The sequence below is a fragment of the Hippocampus zosterae genome, chromosome 16 (assembly GCF_025434085.1).
Source record: "Hippocampus zosterae strain Florida chromosome 16, ASM2543408v3, whole genome shotgun sequence".
Lineage (NCBI taxonomy): Eukaryota > Metazoa > Chordata > Actinopteri > Syngnathiformes > Syngnathidae > Hippocampus > Hippocampus zosterae.
In genome coordinates this window covers 32,641-54,429 of record NC_067466.1, presented here as the reverse complement: position 1 = coordinate 54,429, position 21,789 = coordinate 32,641, and positions in this window count along the sequence as shown.

The following is a 21,789-nucleotide window of genomic DNA, read 5'->3' as shown; positions in this document are numbered from 1 at the left end:
TGTATCTTCATAAAAATGAGTTGTGTGATCAAATTAATTGTCATTTAGGCTTCAGGAGGTCAACCTGAACAAAATGCATGTTGAAGTGTGTGCATAAGTCCTTTGCTTTAGGCGTGACACTCAATTTGAGTTTTTATTTCTTTCAATGCATTTTCAGACCAAGCTGAGCACATTTTTTGACTTTGAATGTATCTTCATAGGAATGAGTTGTGCGGTCAAATTAATGCTCATTTAGGCTTCAGGAGGTCAACCTGAACTAAATACATGTTGAAGTGTGTGCATAAGTCCTTTGGTTTAGTCGTGACACTCAATTTGAATTTTTATTGCTTTAAATGCATTTTCATGCCGAGCTGAGCACGTTTTTTTTTTACTTTGAATGTATCTTCATAGGAATAAGTTGTGAGGTCAAAGTAATTGTCATTTAGGCTTCAGGAGGTCAACCTGAACTAAATACGTGTTGAAATATGTGCATAAAACCTTTGGTTTACGCGTGACACTCAATTTGAGTTTTATTTATTTTAAATGCATTTTCAGGCCGAGCTGAGCACATTTTCTGACTTTGAATGTATATTCATAGGAATGAGTTGTGTGGTCAAATTAATGCTCATTTAGGCTTCTGGAGGTCAACCTGAACTTAAATACATGTTGAAATGTGTGCGTAAGTCCTTTGGTTTAGGCGTGACACTCAATTTGAGTTTTTATTGCTTTAAATGCATTTTCAGACCGAGCTGAGCACATTTTTTGACTTTGAATGTATCTTCATAGGAATGAGTTGTGCGGTCAAATTAATGCTCATTTAGGCTTCAGGAGGTCAACCTGAACTAAATACATGTTGAGTGTGTGCATAAGTCCTTTGGTTTAGGTGTGACACTCAATTTGAGGTTTATTGCTTTAAATGTATTTTCAGGCCGAGCTGAGCACATTTTCTGAGTTTGAATGTATCTTCATAGGAATGAGTTGTGTGGTCCAATTAATGCTGAGCTGAGCACGTTTTCTGACTTTGAATGTATCTTTATAGGAATGAGTTGTGTGGTCAAATTAATGCTCATTTAGTCATCAGGAAGTCAACCTGAAGAAAATGCATGTTCAAATGTGTGCATAAAACCTTTGGTTTATGCGTGACACTCAATTTGAGTTGTATTTGTTTTAAATGCATTTTCAGGCCGAGCTGAGCACGTTTTTTGATTTTGAATGTATCTTCATAGGAATGAGTTGTGTAATCAAATTAATTGTCATTTAGGCTTCAGGAGGTCAACCAGAACTAAATGCGTGTTGAAATGTGTGCATAAAACCTTTGGTTTACGCGTGACACTCAATTTGAGTTTTATTTATTTTAAATGCAATTTCAGGCCGAGCTGAGCATGTTTTCTGAGTTTGAATGTATCTTCATAGGAATGAGTTGTGTGGTCAAATTAATGCTCATTTAGGCTTCTGGAGGTCAACCTGAACTAAATACATGTTGAAATGTGTGCGTAAGTCCTTTGGTTTAGGCGTGACACTCAATTTGAGTTTTTATTGCTTTAAATGCAATTTCAGGCCGAGCTGAGCACGTTTTCAGAGTTTGAATGTATCTTCATAGGAATGAGTTCTGTGGTCAAATTAATGCTCATTTAGGTTTCAGGAGGTCAACCTGAGCTAAATACATGTTGAGTGTGTGCATAAGTCCTTTGGTTTAGGTGTGACACTCAATTTGAGGTTTATTGCTTTAAATGTATTTTCAGGCCGAGCTGAGCACATTTTCTGAGTTTGAATGTATGTTCATAGGAATGAGTTGTGTGGTCAAGTTAATGCTGAGCTGAGCACGTTTTCTGACTTTGAATGTATCTTTATAGGAATGAGTTGTGTGGTCAAATTAATGCTCATTTAGTCATAAGGAAGTCAACCTGAACAAAATGCATGTTCAAATGTGTGCATAAAACCTTTGGTTTATGCGTGACATTCAATTTGAGTTGTATTTGTTTTAAATGCATTTTCAGGCCGAGCTGAGCACATTTTCTGAGTTTGAATGTATCTTCATAGGAATGAGTTGTGTTGTCAAATTAATGCTCATTTAGGCTTCAGGAGGTCAACCTGAACTAAATACATGTTGAAATGTGTGCACAAGTCCTTTGGTTTAGGCGTGACACTCAATTTGAGTTTTTATTGCTTTAAATGCAATTTCAGGCCGAGCTGAGCACGTTTTCAGAGTTTGAATGTATCTTCATAGGAATGAGTTCTGTGGTCAAATTAATGCTCATTTAGGCTTCAGGAGGTCAACCTGAACTAAATACATGTTGAGGTGTGCATAAGTCCTTTGGTTTTGGCGTGACACTCAATTTGAGTTTTATTGCTTAAAATGTATTTTCAGGCCGAGCTGAGCACATTTTCTGAGTTTGAATGTATCTTCATAGGAATGAGTTGTGTGGTCAAATTAGTGATCATTTAGGCTTCGGGAGGTCAACCTGAACTAAATACATGTTGAAATGTGTGCACAAGTCCTTTGGTTTAGGCGTGACACTCAATTTGAGTTTTTATTGCTTTAAATGCATTTTCAGGCCGAGCTGAGCACGTTTTATGACTTTGAATGTATCTTCATAAAAATGAGTTGTGTGATCAAATTAATTGTCATTTAGGCTTCAGGAGGTCAACCTGAACAAAATGCATGTTGAAGTGTGTGCATAAGTCCTTTGCTTTAGGCGTGACACTCAATTTGAGTTTTTATTTCTTTCAATGCATTTTCAGACCAAGCTGAGCACATTTTTTGACTTTGAATGTATCTTCATAGGAATGAGTTGTGCGGTCAAATTAATGCTCATTTAGGCTTCAGGAGGTCAACCTGAACTAAATACATGTTGAAGTGTGTGCATAAGTCCTTTGGTTTAGTCGTGACACTCAATTTGAATTTTTATTGCTTTAAATGCATTTTCATGCCGAGCTGAGCACGTTTTTTTTTTTACTTTGAATGTATCTTCATAGGAATAAGTTGTGAGGTCAAAGTAATTGTCATTTAGGCTTCAGGAGGTCAACCTGAACTAAATACGTGTTGAAATATGTGCATAAAACCTTTGGTTTACGCGTGACACTCAATTTGAGTTTTATTTATTTTAAATGCATTTTCAGGCCGAGCTGAGCACATTTTTTGAGTTTGAATGTATCTTCATAGGAATGAGTTGTGTGGTCAAATTAATGCTCATTTAGGCTTCTGGAGGTCACCCTGAACTGAATACATGTTGAAATGTGTGCGTAAGTCCTTTGGTTTAGGCGTGACACTCAATTTGAGTTTTTATTGCTTTAAATGCAATTTCAGGCCGAGCTGAGCACATTTTCTGAGTTTGAATGTATCTTCATAGGAATGAGTTCTGTGGTCAAATTAATGCTCATTTAGGCTTCAGGAGGTCAACCTGAACTAAATACATGTTGAGTGTGTGCATAAGTCCTTTGGTTTAGGTGTGACACTCAATTTGAGGTTTATTGCTTTAAATGTATTTTCAGGCCGAGCTGAGCACATTTTCTGAGTTTGAATGTATCTTCATAGGAATGAGTTGTGTGGTCCAATTAATGCTGAGCTGAGCACGTTTTCTGACTTTGAATGTATCTTTATAGGAATGAGTTGTGTGGTCAAATTAATGCTCATTTAGTCATCAGGAAGTCAACCTGAACAAAATGCATGTTCAAATGTGTGCATAAAACCTTTGGTTTATGCGTGACACTCAATTTGAGTTTTATTTATTTTAAATGCATTTTCAGGCCGAGCTGAGCACATTTTCTGAGTTTGAATGTATCTTCATAGGAATGAGTTGTGTGGTCAAATTAATGCTCATTTAGGCTCCAGGAGGTCAACCTGAACTAAATGTTGAAATGTGTGCACAAGTCCTTTGGTTTAGGCGTGACACTCAATTTGAGTTTTTATTGCTTTAAATGCAATTTCAGGCCGAGCTGAGCACGTTTTCAGAGTTTGAATGTATCTTCATAGGAATGAGTTCTGTGGTCAAATTAATGCTCATTTAGGCTTTAGGGGGTCATCCAGTTGTGCGGTCAAATTAATGCTCATTTAGGCTTCAGGAGGTCAACCTGAACTAAATACATGTTGAGTGTGTGCATAAGTCCTTTGGTTTTGGCGTGACACTCAATTTGAGTTTTATTGCTTAAAATGTATTTTCAGGCCGAGCTGAGCACATTTTCTGAGTTTGAATGTATCTTCATAGGAATGAGTTGTGTGGTCAAATTAGTGTTCATTTAGGCTTCAGGAGGTCAACCTGAACTAAATACATGTTGAAATGTGTGCACAAGTCCTTTGGTTTAGGCGTGACACTCAATTTGAGTTTTTATTGCTTTAAATGCATTTTCAGGCCGAGCTGAGCACGTTTTATGACTTTGAATGTATCTTCATAAAAATGAGTTGGGTGATCAATTTAATTGTCATTTAGGCTTCAGGAGGTCAACCTGAACAAAATACATGTTGAAGTGTGTGCATAAGTCCTTTGCTTTAGGCGTGACACTCAATTTGAGTTTTTATTTCTTTCAATGCATTTTCAGACCAAGCTGAGCACATTTTTTGACTTTGAATGTATCTTCATAGGAATGAGTTGTGCGGTCAAATTAATGCTCATTTAGGCTTCAGGAGGTCAACCTGAACTAAATACATGTTGAGTGTGTGCATAATTCCTTTGCTTTAGGCGTGACACTCAATTTGAGTTTTATTGCTTAAAATGTATTTTCAGGGCGAGCTGAGCACATTTTCTGAGTTTGAATGTATCTTCATAGGAATGAGTTGTGTGGTCAAATGAATGCTCATTTAGTCATCAGGAGGTCAACCTGAACAAAATGCATGTTCAAATGTGTGCATAAAACCTTTGGTTTATGCGTGACACTCAATTTGAGTTGTATTTGTTTTAAATGCATTTTCAGGCCGAGCTGAGCACGTTTTCTGACTGTGAATGTATCATCATGGTAATGAGTTGTGTGATCAAATTAATGGTCATTTAGGCTTCAGGAGGTCAACCTGAACTAAATACATGTTGAAGTGTGTGCATAAGTCCTTTGGTTTAGTCGTGACACTCAATTTGAATTTTTATTGCTTTAAATGCATTTTCATGCCGAGCTGAGCACGTTTTTTTTTTACTTTGAATGTATCTTCATAGGAATAAGTTGTGAGGTCAAAGTAATTGTCATTTAGGCTTCAGGAGGTCAACCTGAACTAAATACGTGTTGAATTGTGTGCATAAAACCTTTGGTTTACGCGTGACACTCAATTTGAGTTTTATTTATTTTAAATGCATTTTCAGGCCGAGCTGAGCACATTTTTTGAGTTTGAATGTATCTTCATAGGAATGAGTTGTGTGGTCAAATTAATGCTCATTTAGGCTTCAGGAGGTCAAGCTGAACTAAATACATGTTGAAATGTGTGCATAAGTCCTTTGGTTTAGGCGTGACACTCAATTTGAGTTTTTATTGCTTTAAATGCATTTTCAGACTGAGCTAAACACATTTTTTTACTTTGAATGTATCTTCATAGTAATGAGTTGTGCGGTCAAAATTAATGCTCATTTAGGCTTCAGGAGGTCAACCTGAACTAAATACATGTTGATTGTGTGCATAAGTCCTTTGGTTTAGGCGTGACACTCAATTTGAGTTTTATTGCTTAAAATGTATTTTCAGGCCGAGCTGAGCACATTTTCTGAGTTTGAATGTATCTTCATAGGAATGAGTTGTGCGGTCAAATTAATGCTCATTTAGGCTTCAGGAGGTCGGCCTGAACAAAATGCATGTTCAAATGTGTGCATAAAACCTTTGGTTTATGCGTGACACTCAATTTGAGTTGTATTTGTTTTAAATGCATTTTCAGGCCGAGCTGAGCACGTTTTCTGACTGTGAATGTATCATCATGGGAATGAGTTGTGTGATCAAATTAATGGTCATTTAGGCTTCAGGAGGTCAACCTGAACTAAATACATGTTGAAGTGTGTGCATAAGTCCTTTGGTTTAGTCGTGACACTCAATTTGAATTTTTATTGCTTTAAATGCATTTTCATGCCGAGATGAGCACGTTTTTTTTTACTTTGAATGTATCTTCATAGGAATAAGTTGTGAGGTCAAAGTAATTGTCATTTAGGCTTCAGGAGGTCAACCTGAACTAAATACGTGTTGAAATGTGTGCATAAAACCTTTGGTTTACGCGTGACACTCAATTTGAGTTTTATTTATTTTAAATGCATTTTCAGGCCGAGCTGAGCACATTTTTTGAGTTTGAATGTATCTTCATAGGAATGAGTTGTGTGGTCAAATTAATGCTCATTTAGGCTTCAGGAGGTCAACCTGAACTAAATACATGTTGAAATGTGTGCATAAGTCCTTTGGTTTAGGCGTGACACTCAATTTGAGTTTTTATTGCTTTAAATACATTTTCAGGCTGAGTCGAGAACGTTTTCTGAGTTTGAATGTATCTTCATAAAAATGAGTTGTGTGATCAAATTAATTGTCATTTAGGCTTCAGGAGGTCAACCTGAACTAAATACGTGTTGAAATGTGTGCATAAAACCTTTGGTTTACGCGTGACACTCAATTTGAGTTTTATTTATTTTAAATGCATTTTCAGGCCGAGCTGAGCACATTTTTTGAGTTTGAATGTATCTTCATAGGAATGAGTTGTGTGGTCAAATTAATGCTCATTTAGGCTTCAGGAGGTCAACCTGAACTAAATACATGTTGAAATGTGTGCATAAGTCCTTTGGTTTAGGCGTGACACTCAATTTGAGTTTTTATTGCTTTAAATACATTTTCAGGCTGAGTCGAGAACGTTTTCTGAGTTTGAATGTATCTTCATAGGAATGAGTTGTGTGGTCAAATTAATGCTGAGCTGAGCACGTTTTCTGAGTTTTAATGTATCTTCATAGGAATGAGTTGTGTGGTCAAAGTAATGCTCATTTAGGCTTCAGGAGGTTAACCTGAACTAAATATGTGTTGAAATGTGTACATAAAACCTTTGGTTTACGCGTGACACTCAATTTGAGTTTTATTTATTTTAAATGCATTTTCAGGCCGAGGTGAGCACATTTTCTGACTTTAAATGTATCTTCATAGGAATGAGTTGTGTGGTCAAATTAATGCTCATTTAGGCTTCAGGAGGTCAACCTGAACTAAATACATGTTGATTGTGTGCATAAGTCCTTTGGTTTACGCGTGACACTCAATTTGAGTTTTATTGCTTAAAATGTATTTTCAGGCCGAGCTGAGCACATTTTCTGAGTTTGAATGTATCTTCATAGGAATGAGTTGTGCGGTCAAATTAATGCTCATTTAGGCTTCAGGAGGTCAACCTGAACTAAATACATGTTGATTGTGTGCATAAGTCCTTTGGTTTAGGCGTGACACTCAATTTGAATTTTTATTGCTTTAAATGCAGTTTCAGGCCGAGCTGAGCACATTTTCTGACTTTGAATGTATATTCATAGGAATGAGTTGTGTGGTCAAATTAATGCTCATTTAGGCTTCAGGAGGTCAACCTGAACTAAATACGTGTTGAAATGTGTGCATAAAACCTTTGGTTTACGCGTGACACTCAATTTGAGTTTTATTTATTTTAAATGCATTTTCAGGCCGAGCTGAGCACATTTTCTGAGTTTGAATGTATCTTCATAGGAATGAGTTGTGTGATCAAATTAATTGTCATTTAGGCTTCAGGAGGTCAACCTGAACAAAATACAAGTTGAAGTGTGTGCATAAGTCCTTTGCTTTAGGCGTGACACTCAATTTGAGTTTTTATTGCTTTAAATGCATTTTCAGGCCGAGCTGAGCACGTTTTTTTGACTTTGAATGTATCTTCATAGGAATAAGTTGTGAGGTCAAAGTAATTGTCATTTAGGCTTCAGGAGGTCAACCTGAACTAAATACGTGTTGAAATGTGTATAAAACCTTTGGTTTACGCGTGACACTCAATTTGAGTTTTTATTGCTTTAAATGCATTTTCAGACCGAGCTGAGCACATTTTTTGACTTTGAATGTATCTTCATAGGAATGAGTTGTGCGGTCAAATTAATGCTCATTTAGGCTTCAGGAGGTCAACCTGAACTAAATACATGTTGAGTGTGTGCATAAGTCCTTTGGTTTTGGCGTGACACTCAATTTGAGTTTTATTGCTTAAAATGTATTTTCAGGCCGAGCTGAGCACATTTTCTGAGTTTGAATGTATCTTCATAGGAATGAGTTGTGTGGTCAAATTAATGCTGAGCTGAGCACGTTTTCTGACTTTGAATGTATCTTTATAGGAATGAGTTGTGTGGTCAAATTAATGCTCATTTGGTCATCAGGAGGTCAACCTGAACAAAATGCATGTTCAAATGTGTGCATAAAACCTTTGGTTTATGCGTGACACTCAATTTGAGTTGTATTTGTTTTAAATGCATTTTCAGGCCGAGCTGAGCACGTTTTCTGACTGTGAATGTATCATCATGTGAATGAGTTGTGTGATCAAATTAATGGTCATTTAGGCTTCAGGAGGTCAACCTGAACTAAATACATGTTGAATTGTGTGCATAAGTCCTTTGGTTTAGGCGTGACACTCAATTTGAATTTTTATTGCTTTAAATGCATTTTCAGGCTGAGCTTAGCACGTTTTTTTTACTTTGAATGTATCTTCATAGGAATAAGTTGTGAGGTCAAATTAATGCTCATTTAGTCATCAGGAAGTCATCCTGAACAAAATACATGTTGAAGTGTGTGCATAAGTCCTTTGGTTTAGGCGTGACACTTAATTTTGAATTTTATTGCTTAAAATGTATTTTCAGGCCGAGCTGAGAACGTTTTCTGAGTTTGAATGTATCTTCATAGGAATGAGTTGTGTGGTCAAATTAATGCTCATTTAGGCTTCAGGAGGTTATCCTGAACTAAATACATGTTGAAGTGTGTGCATAAGTCCTTATGTGTAGGCGTGACACTCAATTTTGAGTTTTTATTGCTTTAAATGCACTTTCAGGCCGAATTGAGCACGTTTTCTGAGTTTGAATGTATCTTCATAGGAATGAGTTGTGTGGTCAAATTAATGCTGAGCTGAGCACGTTTTCTGAGTTTGAATGTATCTTCATAGGAATGAGTTGTGTGGTCAAAGTAATGCTCATTTAGGCTTCAGGAGGTTAACCTGAACTAAATATGTGTTGAAATGTGTACATAAAACCTTTGGTTTACGCGTGACACTCAATTTGAGTTTTATTTATTTTAAATGCATTTTCAGGCCGAGGTGAGCACATTTTCTGACTTTAAATGTATCTTCATAGGAATGAGTTGTGTGGTCAAATTAATGCTCATTTAGGCTTCAGGAGGTCAACCTGAACTAAATACAGTACGTGTTGAAATGTGTGCATAAAACCTTTGGTTTACGTGTGACACTCAATTTGAGTTTTATTTATTTTAAATGCATTTTCAGGCCGAGCTGAGCACATTTTCTTACTTTGAATGTATATTCATAGGAATGAGTTGTGTGGTCAAATTAATGCTCATTTAGGCTTCAGGAGGTCAACCTGAACTAAATACATGTTGAAGTGTGTGCATAAGTCATTTGGTTTAGGCGTTACACTCAATTAGAATTTTTATTGCTTTAAATGCATTTTCAGTCCGAGCTGAGCACGTTTTTTGATTTTGAATGTATCTTCATAGGAATGAGTTGCGTAGTCAAATTAATTGTCATTTAGGCTTCAGGAGGTCAACCTGAACTAAATACGTGTTGAAATGTGTGCATAAAACCTTTGGTTTACGCGTGACACTCAATTTGAGTTTTATTTATTTTAAAATGCATTTTCAGGCCGAGCTGAGCACATTTTCTGAGTTTGAATGTATCTTCATAGGAATGAGTTGTGTGGTCAAATTAATGCTCATTTAGGCTTCAGGAGGTTATCCTGAACTAAATACACGTTGAAGTGTGTGCATAAGTCCTTATGTTTAGGCGTGACACTCAATTTTGAGATTTTATAGCTTTAAATGCACTTTCAGGCCGAATTGAGCACGTTTTCTGAGTTTGAATGTATCTTCATAGGAATGAGTTGTGTGGTCAAATTAATGCTCATTTAGGCTTCAGGAGGTCAACCTGAACAAAATGCATGTTCAAATGTGTGCATAAAACCTTTGGTTTATGCGTGACACTCAATTTGAGTTGTATTTGTTTTAAATGCATTTTTAGGCCGAGCTGAGCCCGTTTTTTTATTTTGAATGTATCTTCATAGGAATGAGTTGTGTAGTCAAATTAATTGTCATTTAGGCTTCAGGAGGTCAACCTGAACTAAATGCGTGTTGAAATGTGTGCATAAAACCTTTGGTTTACGCGTGACACTCAATTTGAGTTTTATTTATTTTAAATGCATTTTCAGGCCGAGCTGAGCCCATTTTCTGAGTTTGAATGTATCTTCAGAGGAATGAGTTGTGTGGTCAAATTAATGCTCATTTAGGTTTCAGGAGGTCAACCTGAACTAAATACATGTTGAAATGTGTGCACAAGTCCATTGGTTTAGGCGTGACACTCAATTTGAGTTTTTATTGCTTTAAATGCATTTTCAGGCCGAGCTGAGCACGTTTTATGACTTTGAATGTATCTTCATAAAAATGAGTTGTGTGATCAAATTAATTGTCATTTAGGCTTCAGGAGGCCAACCTGAACAAAATACATGTTGAAGTGTGTGCATAAGTCCTTTGCTTTAGGCGTGACACTCAATTTGAGTTTTTATTGCTTTAAATGCATTTTCAGACCGAGCTGAGCACATTTTTTGACTTTGAATGTATCTTCATAGGAATTAGTTTTGCGGTCAAATTAATGCTCATTTAGGCTTCAGGAGGTCAACCTGAACTAAATACATGTTGACTGTATGCATAAGTCCTTTGGTTTTGGCGTGACACTCAATTTGAGTATTATTGCTTAAAATGTATTTTCAGGCCGAGCTGAGCACATTTTCTGAGTTTGAATGTATCTTCATAAAAATGAGTTGTGTGATCAAATTAATTGTCATTTAGGCTTCAGGAGGTCAACGTGAACAAAATGCATGTTCAAATGTGTGCATAAAACCTTTGGTTTAGGCGTGACACTTAATTTTGAATTTTATTGCTTAAAATGTATTTTCAGGCCGAGCTGAGAACGTTTTCTGAGTTTGAATGTATCTTCATAGGAATGAGTTGTGTGGTCAAATTAATGCTCATTTAGGCTTCAGGAGGTTATCCTGAACTAAATACATGTTGAAGTGTGTGCATAAGTCCTTATGTGTAGGCGTGACACTCAATTTTGAGTTTTTATTGCTTTAAATGCACTTTCAGGCCGAATTGAGCACGTTTTCTGAGTTTGAATGTATCTTCATAGGAATGAGTTGTGTGGTCAAATTAATGCTGAGCTGAGCACGTTTTCTGAGTTTGAATGTATCTTCATAGGAATGAGTTGTGTGGTCAAAGTAATGCTCATTTAGGCTTCAGGAGGTTAACCTGAACTAAATATGTGTTGAAATGTGTACATAAAACCTTTGGTTTACGCGTGACACTCAATTTGAGTTTTATTTATTTTAAATGCATTTTCAGGCCGAGGTGAGCACATTTTCTGACTTTAAATGTATCTTCATAGGAATGAGTTGTGTGGTCAAATTAATGCTCATTTAGGCTTCAGGAGGTCAACCTGAACTAAATACGTGTTGAAATGTGTGCATAAAACCTTTGGTTTACGTGTGACACTCAATTTGAGTTTTATTTATTTTAAATGCATTTTCAGGCCGAGCTGAGCACATTTTCTTACTTTGAATGTATATTCATAGGAATGAGTTGTGTGGTCAAATTAATGCTCATTTAGGCTTCAGGAGGTCAACCTGAACTAAATACATGTTGAAGTGTGTGCATAAGTCATTTGGTTTAGGCGTTACACTCAATTAGAATTTTTATTGCTTTAAATGCATTTTCAGTCCGAGCTGAGCACGTTTTTTGATTTTGAATGTATCTTCATAGGAATGAGTTGCGTAGTCAAATTAATTGTCATTTAGGCTTCAGGAGGTCAACCTGAACTAAATACGTGTTGAAATGTGTGCATAAAACCTTTGGTTTACGCGTGACACTCAATTTGAGTTTTATTTATTTTAAAATGCATTTTCAGGCCGAGCTGAGCACATTTTCTGAGTTTGAATGTATCTTCATAGGAATGAGTTGTGTGGTCAAATTAATGCTCATTTAGGCTTCAGGAGGTTATCCTGAACTAAATACACGTTGAAGTGTGTGCATAAGTCCTTATGTTTAGGCGTGACAATCAATTTTGAGATTTTATAGCTTTAAATGCACTTTCAGGCCGAATTGAGCACGTTTTCTGAGTTTGAATGTATCTTCATAGGAATGAGTTGTGTGGTCAAATTAATGCTCATTTAGGCTTCAGGAGGTCAACCTGAACAAAATGCATGTTCAAATGTGTGCATAAAACCTTTGGTTTATGCGTGACACTCAATTTGAGTTGTATTTGTTTTAAATGCATTTTTAGGCCGAGCTGAGCCCGTTTTTTTATTTTGAATGTATCTTCATAGGAATGAGTTGTGTAGTCAAATTAATTGTCATTTAGGCTTCAGGAGGTCAACCTGAACTAAATGCGTGTTGAAATGTGTGCATAAAACCTTTGGTTTACGCGTGACACTCAATTTGAGTTTTATTTATTTTAAATGCATTTTCAGGCCGAGCTGAGCCCATTTTCTGAGTTTGAATGTATCTTCAGAGGAATGAGTTGTGTGGTCAAATTAATGCTCATTTAGGTTTCAGGAGGTCAACCTGAACTAAATACATGTTGAAATGTGTGCACAAGTCCATTGGTTTAGGCGTGACACTCAATTTGAGTTTTTATTGCTTTAAATGCATTTTCAGACCGAGCTGAGCACATTTTTTGACTTTGAATGTATCTTCATAGGAATTAGTTTTGCGGTCAAATTAATGCTCATTTAGGCTTCAGGAGGTCAACCTGAACTAAATACATGTTGACTGTATGCATAAGTCCTTTGGTTTTGGCGTGACACTCAATTTGAGTATTATTGCTTAAAATGTATTTTCAGGCCGAGCTGAGCACATTTTCTGAGTTTGAATGTATCTTCATAAAAATGAGTTGTGTGATCAAATTAATTGTCATTTAGGCTTCAGGAGGTCAACGTGAACAAAATGCATGTTCAAATTTGTGCATAAAACCTTTGGTTTATGCGTGACACTCAATTTGAGTTGTATTTGTTTTAAATGCATTTTCAGGCCGAGCTGAGCACGTTTTCTGAGTTTGAATGTATCTTATAGGAATGAGTTGTGTGGTTAAATTAATGCTCATTTAGGCTTCAGGGGATCATCCTGAACAAAATACATGTTGAAGTGTGCGCATAAGTCCTTTGCTTTAGGCGTGACACTCAATTTGAGTTTTTATTGCTTAAAATGCATTTTCAGACCGAGTTGAGCACATTTTCTGAGTTTGAATGCATCTTCATAGGAATGAGTTGTGTGGTCAAATTAATTGTCATTTAGGCTTCAGGAGGTCAACCTGAACTAAATACGTGTTGAAATTTGTGCATAAAACCTTTGGTTTACGCGTGACACTCAATTTGATTTTTATTTATTTTAAATGCATTTTCAGGCCGAGCTGAGCACATTTTCTGAGTTTGAATGTATCTTCATAGGAATGAGTTGTGTGGTCAAATTAATGCTCATTTAGGCTTCAGGAGGTTATTCTGAACTAAATACTTGTTGAAGTGTGTGCATAAGTCCTTATGTTTAGGCGTGACACTCAATTTTGAGTTTTTATTGCTTTAAATGCACTTTCAGGCCGAATTGAGCACGTTTTCTGAGTTCTAATGTATCTTCATAGGAATGAGTTGTGTGGTCAAATTAATGCTCATTTAGGCTTCAGGAGGTCAGCCTGAACTAAATACATGTTTAGTGTGTGCATAAGTCCTTTGGTTTAGGCGTGACACTCAATTTGAGTTTTATTGCTTAAAATGTATTTTCAGGCCGAGCTGAGCACGTTTTCTGAGTTTGAATGTATCTTCTTAGGAATGAGTTGTGTGGTCAAATTAGTGATCATTTAGGCTTCAGGAGGTCAACCTGAACAAAATGCACGTTCAAATGTGTGCATAAAACCTTTGGTTTATGCGTGACACTCAATTTGAGTTTTATTTATTTTAAATGCATTTTTAGGCCGAGCTGAGCACATTTTCTGAGTTTGAATGTATCTTCATAGGAATGAGTTGTGTGGTCAAATTAATGCTCAGCTGAGCATGTTTTCTGACTTTGAATGTATCTTTATAGGAATGAGTTGTGTGGTCAAATTAATGCTCATTTAGTCATCAGGAGGTCAACCTGAACAAAATGCACGTTCAAATGTGTGCATAAAACCTTTGGTTTATGCGTGACACTCAATTTGAGTTTTATTGCTTTAAATGCATTTTCAGGCCGAGTTGAGCGCGTTTCTGACTTTGAATGTATCTTCATAGGAATGAGTTGTGTAGTCAAATTAATGCTCATTTAGGCTTCAGGACGTCAACCTGAACAGAATACATGTTGAAGTGTGTGCATAAGTCCTTTGGTTTAGGCGTGACACTCAATTTGAATTTTTATTGCTTTAAATGCATTTTCAGGCCGAGCTGAGCACGTTTTTTTGACTTTGAATGTATCTTCATAGGAATAAGTTGTGAGGTCAAAGTAATTGTCATTTAGGCTTCAGGAGGTCAACCTGAACTAAATACGTGTTGAAATGTGTGCATAAAACCTTTGGTTTACGCGTGACACTCAATTTGAGTTTTATTTATTTTAAATGCATTTTCAGGCCGAGCTGAGCACATTTTTGGAGTTTGAATGTATCTTCATAGGAATGAGTTGTGTGGTCAAATTAATGCTCATTTAGGCTTCAGGAGGTCAACCTGAACTAAATACATGTTGAAATGTGTGCATAAGTCATTGGTTTAGGCATGACACTCAATTTGAGTTTTTATTGCTTTAAATGCATTTTCAGGCTGAGTCGAGCACGTTTTCTGAGTTTGAATGTATCTTCATAAAAATGAGTTGTGTGATCAAATTGTCATTTGGGCTTCAGGAGGTCAACCTGAACAAAATACATGTTGAAGAGTGTGCATAAGTCCTTTGCTTTAGGCGTGATACTCAATTTGAGTTTTTATTGCTTTAAATGCATTTTCAGGCTGAGTCGAGCACGTTTTCTGAGTTTGAATGTATCTTCATAAAAATGAGTTGTGCGGTCAAATTAATGCTCATTTAGGCTTCAGGAGGTCAACCTGAACTAAATACATGTTGATTGTGTGCATAAGTCCTTTGGTTTAGGCGTGACACTCAATTTGAGTTTTATTGCTTAAAATGTATTTTCAGGCCGAGCTGAGCACATTTTTTGTCTTTGAATGTATCTTCATAGGAATGAGTTGTGCTGTCAAATTAATCCTCATTTAGGCTTCAGGAGGTCAACCTGAACTAAATACATGTTGAAATGTGTGCGTAAGTCCTTTGGTTTAGGCGTGACACTCAATTTGAGTTTTTATTGCTTTAAATGCATTTTCAGACCGAGCTGAGCACATTTTTTGACTTTGAATGTATCTTCATAGGAATGAGTTGTGTGGTCAAATTAATGCTCAGCTGAGCATGTTTTCTGACTTTGAATGTATCTTTATAGGAATGAGTTGTGTGGTCAAATTAATGCTCATTTAGTCATCAGGAGGTCAACCTGAACAAAATGCACGTTCAAATGTGTGCATAAAACCTTTGGTTTACGCGTGACACTCAATTTGAGTTTTATTTATTTTAAATGCATTTTCAGGCCGAGCTGAGCCCATTTTCTGAGTTTGAATGTATCTTCAGAGGAATGAGTTGTGTGGTCAAATTAATGCTCATTTAGGTTTCAGGAGGTCAACCTGAACTAAATACATGTTGAAATTTGTGCACAAGTCCATTGGTTTAGGCGTGACACTCAATTTGAGTTTTTATTGCTTTAAATGCATTTTCAGGCCGAGCTGAGCACATTTTCTGAGTTTGAATGTATCTTCATAGGAATGAGTTGTGTGGTCAAATTAATGCTGAGCTGAGCACGTTTTCTGACTTTGAGTATATCTTTATAGGAATGAGTTGTGTGGTCAAATTAATGCTCATTTAGTCATCGGGAGGTCAACCTGAACAAAATGCATGTTCAAATGTGTGCATAAAACCTTTGGTTTATGTGTGACACTCAATTTGAGTTGTATTTGTTTTAAATGCATTTTTAGGCCGAGCTGAGCCCGTTTTTTGATTTTGAATGTATCTTCATAGGAATGAGTTGTGTAGTCAAATTAATTGTCATTTAGGCTTCAGGAGGTCAACCTGAACTAAATGCGTGTTGAAATGTGTGCATAAAACCTTTGGTTTACGCGTGACACTCAATTTGAGTTTTATTTATTTTAAATGCATTTTCAGGCCGAGCTGAGCCCATTTTCTGAGTTTGAATGTATCTTCAGAGGAATGAGTTGTGTGGTCAAATTAATGCTCATTTAGGTTTCAGGAGGTCAACCTGAACTAAATACATGTTGAAATTTGTGCACAAGTCCATTGGTTTAGGCGTGACACTCAATTTGAGTTTTTATTGCTTTAAATGCATTTTCAGGCCGAGCTGAGCACGTTTTATGACTTTGAATGTATCTTCATAAAAATGAGTTGTGTGATCAAATTAATTGTCATTTAGGCTTCAGGGGGTCAACCTGAACAAAATACATGTTGAAGTGTGTGCATAAGTCCTTTGCTTTAGGCGTGACACTCAATTTGAGTTTTTATTGCTTTAAATGCATTTTCAGACCGAGCTGAGCACATTTTTTGACTTTGAATGTATCTTCATAGGAATGAGTTTTGCGGTCAAATTAATGCTCATTTAGGCTTCAGGAGGTCAACCTGAACTAAATACATGTTGACTGTATGCATAAGTCCTTTGGTTTTGGCGTGACACTCAATTTGAGTTTTATTGCTTAAAATGTATTTTCAGGCCGAGCTGAGCACATTTTCTGAGTTTGAATGTATCTTCATAGGAATGAGTTGTATGGTCAAATTAATGCTGAGCTGAGCACGTTTTCTGACTTTGAATGTATCTTTATAGGAATGAGTTGTGTGGTCAAATTAATGCTCATTTAGTCATCAGGAGGTCAACCTGAACAAAATGCATGTTCAAATGTGTGCATAAAACCTTTGGTTTATGCGTGACACTCAATTTGAGTTGTATTTGTTTTAAATGCATTTTCAGGCCGAGCTGAGCACGTTTTCTGAGTTTGAATGTATCTTATAGGAATGAGTTGTGTGGTTAAATTAATGCTCATTTAGGCTTCAGGGGATCATCCTGAACAAAATACATGTTGAAGTGTGCCCATAAGTCCTTTGCTTTAGGCGTGACACTCAATTTGAATTTTTATTGCTTAAAATACATTTTCAGACCGAGTTGAGCACATTTTCTGAGTTTGAATGCATCTTCATAGGAATGAGTTGTGTGCTCAAATTAATTATCATTTAGGCTTCAGGAGGTCAACCTGAACTAAATACGTGTTGAAATGTGTGCATAAAACCTTTGGTTTACGCGTGACACTCAATTTGAGTTTTATTTATTTTAAATGCATTTTCAGGCCGAGCTGAGCCCATTTTCTGAGTTTGAATGTATCTTCAGAGGAATGAGTTGTGTGGTCAAATTAATGCTGAGCTGAGCACGTTTTCTGACTTTGAGTATATCTTTATAGGAATGAGTTGTGTGGTCAAATTAATGCTCATTTAGTCATCGGGAGGTCAACCTGAACAAAATGCATGTTCAAATGTGTGCATAAAACCTTTGGTTTATGTGTGACACTCAATTTGAGTTGTATTTGTTTTAAATGCATTTTTAGGCCGAGCTGAGCCCGTTTTTTTATTTTGAATGTATCTTCATAGGAATGAGTTGTGTAGTCAAATTAATTGTCATTTAGGCTTCAGGAGGTCAACCTGAACTAAATGCGTGTTGAAATGTGTGCATAAAACCTTTGGTTTACGCGTGACACTCAATTTGAGTTTTATTTATTTTAAATGCATTTTCAGGCCGAGCTGAGCCCATTTTCTGAGTTTGAATGTATCTTCAGAGGAATGAGTTGTGTGGTCAAATTAATGCTCATTTAGGTTTCAGGAGGTCAACCTGAACTAAATACATGTTGAAATGTGTGCACAAGTCCATTGGTTTAGGCGTGACACTCAATTTGAGTTTTTATTGCTTTAAATGCATTTTCAGGCCTAGCTGAGCACGTTTTATGACTTTGAATGTATCTTCATAAAAATGAGTTGTGTGATCAAATTAATTGTCATTTAGGCTTCAGGAGGCCAACCTGAACAAAATACATGTTGAAGTGTGTGCATAAGTCCTTTGCTTTAGGCGTGACACTCAATTTGAGTTTTTATTGCTTTAAATGCATTTTCAGACCGAGCTGAGCACATTTTTTGACTTTGAATGTATCTTCATAGGAATTAGTTTTGCGGTCAAATTAATGCTCATTTAGGCTTCAGGAGGTCAACCTGAACTAAATACATGTTGACTGTATGCATAAGTCCTTTGGTTTTGGCGTGACACTCAATTTGAGTATTATTGCTTAAAATGTATTTTCAGGCCGAGCTGAGCACATTTTCTGAGTTTGAATGTATCTTCATAAAAATGAGTTGTGTGATCAAATTAATTGTCATTTAGGCTTCAGGAGGTCAACGTGAACAAAATGCATGTTCAAATGTGTGCATAAGACCTTTGGTTTATGCGTGACACTCAATTTGAGTTGTATTTGTTTTAAATGCATTTTCAGGCCGAGCTGAGCACGTTTTCTGAGTTTGAATGTATCTTATAGGAATGAGTTGTGTGGTTAAATTAATGCTCATTTAGGCTTCAGGGGATCATCCTGAACAAAATACATGTTGAAGTGTGCGCATAAGTCCTTTGCTTTAGGCGTGACACTCAATTTGAGTTTTTATTGCTTAAAATGCATTTTCAGACCGAGTTGAGCACATTTTCTGAGTTTGAATGCATCTTCATAGGAATGAGTTGTGTGGTCAAATTAATTGTCATTTAGGCTTCAGGAGGTCAACCTGAACTAAATACGTGTTGAAATGTGTGCATAAAACCTTTGGTTTACGCGTGACACTCAATTTGATTTTTATTTATTTTAAATGCATTTTCAGGCCGAGCTGAGCACATTTTCTGAGTTTGAATGTATCTTCATAGGAATGAGTTGTGTGGTCAAATTAATGCTCATTTAGGCTTCAGGAGGTTATTCTGAACTAAATACTTGTTGAAGTGTGTGCATAAGTCCTTATGTTTAGGCGTGACACTCAATTTTGAGTTTTTATTGCTTTAAATGCACTTTCAGGCCGAATTGAGCACGTTTTCTGAGTTCTAATGTATCTTCATAGGAATGAGTTGTGTGGTCAAATTAATGCTCATTTAGGCTTCAGGAGGTCAACCTGAACTAAATACATGTTTAGTGTGTGCATAAGTCCTTTGGTTTAGGCGTGACACTCAATTTGAGTTTTATTGCTTAAAATGTATTTTCAGGCCGAGCTGAGCACGTTTTCTGAGTTTGAATGTATCTTCTTAGGAATGAGTTGTGTGGTCAAATTAGTGATCATTTAGGCTTCAGGAGGTCAACCTGAACTAAATACATGTTGAAATGTGTGCACAAGTCCTTTGGTTTAGGCGTGACACTCAATTTGAGTTTTTATTGCTTTAAATGCATTTTTAGGCCGAGCTGAGCACGTTTTATGACTTTGAATGTATCTTCATAAAAATGAGTTGTGTGATCAAATTAATTGTCACTTAGGCTTCAGGAGGCCAACCTGAAAAAAATACATGTTGAAGTGTGTGCATAAGTCCTTTGCTTTAGGCGTGACACTCAATTTGAGTTTTTATTGCTTTAAATGCATTTTCAGACCGAGCTGAGCACATTTTTTGACTTTGAATGTATCTTCATAGGAATGAGTTTTGCGGTCAAATTAATGCTCATTTAGGCTTCAGGAGGTCAACCTGAACTAAATACATGTTGACTGTATGCATAAGTCCTTTGGTTTTGGCGTGACACTCAATTTGAGTTTTATTGCTTAAAATGTATTTTCAGGCCGAGCTGTGCACATTTTCTGAGTTTGAATGTATCTTCATAAAAATGAGTTGTGTGATCAAATTAATTGTCATTTAGGCTTCAGGAGGTCAACCTGAACAAAATGCATGTTCAAATGTGTGCATAAAACCTTTGGTTTATGCGTGACACTCAATTTGAGTTGTATTTGTTTTAAATGCATTTTCAGGCCGAGCTGAGCACGTTTTCTGAGTTTGAATGTATCTTATAGGAATGAGTTGTGTGGTTAAATTAATGCTCATTTAGGCTTCAGGGGATCATCCTGAACAAAATACATGTTGAAGTGTTCGCATAAGTCCTTTGCTTTAGGCGTGACACTCAATTTGAGTTTTTAATGCTTAAAATGCATTTTCAGACCGAGTTGAGCACGTTTTCTGAGTTTGAATGTATCTTCATAGGAATGAGTTGTGTGGTCAAATTAATGCTCATTTAGGCTTCAGGAGGTTATCCTGAACTAAATACTTGTTGAAGTGTGTGCATAAGTCCTTATGTTTAGGCGTGACACTCAATTTTGAGTTTTTATTGCTTTAAATGCACTTTCAGGCCGAATTGAGCACGTTTTCTGAGTTTGAATGTATCTTCATAGGAATGAGTTGTGTGGTCAAATTAATGCTCATTTAGGCTTCAGGAGGTCAACCTGAACTAAATACATGTTTAGTGTGTGCATAAGTCCTTTGGTTTAGGCGTGACACTCAATTTGAGTTTTATTGCTTAAAATGTATTTTCAGGCCGAGCTGAGCACATTTTCTGAGTTTGAATGTATCTTCTTAGGAATGAGTTGTGTGGTCAAATTAGTGATCATTTAGGCTTCAGGAGGTCAACCTGAACTAAATACATGTTGAAATGTGTGCACAAGTCCTTTGGTTTAGGCGTGACACTCAATTTGAGTTTTTATTGCTTTAAATGCATTTTCAGGCCGAGCTGAGCACGTTTTATGACTTTGAATGTATCTTCATAAAAATGAGTTGTGTGATCAAATTAATTGTCACTTTGGCTTCAGGAGGCCAACCTGAAAAAAATACATGTTGAAGTGTGTGCATAAGTCCTTTGCTTTAGGCGTGACACTCAATTTGAGTTTTTATTGCTTTAAATGCATTTTCAGACCGAGCTGAGCACATTTTTTGACTTTGAATGTATCTTCATAGGAATGAGTTTTGCGGTCAAATTAATGCTCATTTAGGCTTCAGGAGGTCAACCTGAACTAAATACATGTTGATTGTATGGATAAGTCCTTTGGTTTTGGCGTGACACTCAATTTGAGTTTTATTGCTTAAAATGTATTTTCAGGCCGAGCTGAGCACATTTTCTGAGTTTGAATGTATCTTCATAAAAATGAGTTGTGTGATCAAATTAATTGTCATTTAGGCTTCAGGAGGTCAACCTGAACAAAATGCATGTTCAAATGTGTGCATAAAACCTTTGGTTTATGCGTGACACTCAATTTGAGTTGTATTTGTTTTAAATGCATTTTCAGGCCGAGCTGAGCACGTTTTCTGAGTTTGAATGTATCTTATAGGAATGAGTTGTGTGGTTAAATTAATGCTCATTTAGGCTTCAGGGGATCATCCTGAACAAAATACATGTTGAAGTGTGCGCATAAGTCCTTTGCTTTAGGCGTGACACTCAATTTGAGTTTTTAATGCTTAAAATGCATTTTCAGACCGAGTTGAGCACGTTTTCTGAGTTTGAATGTATCTTC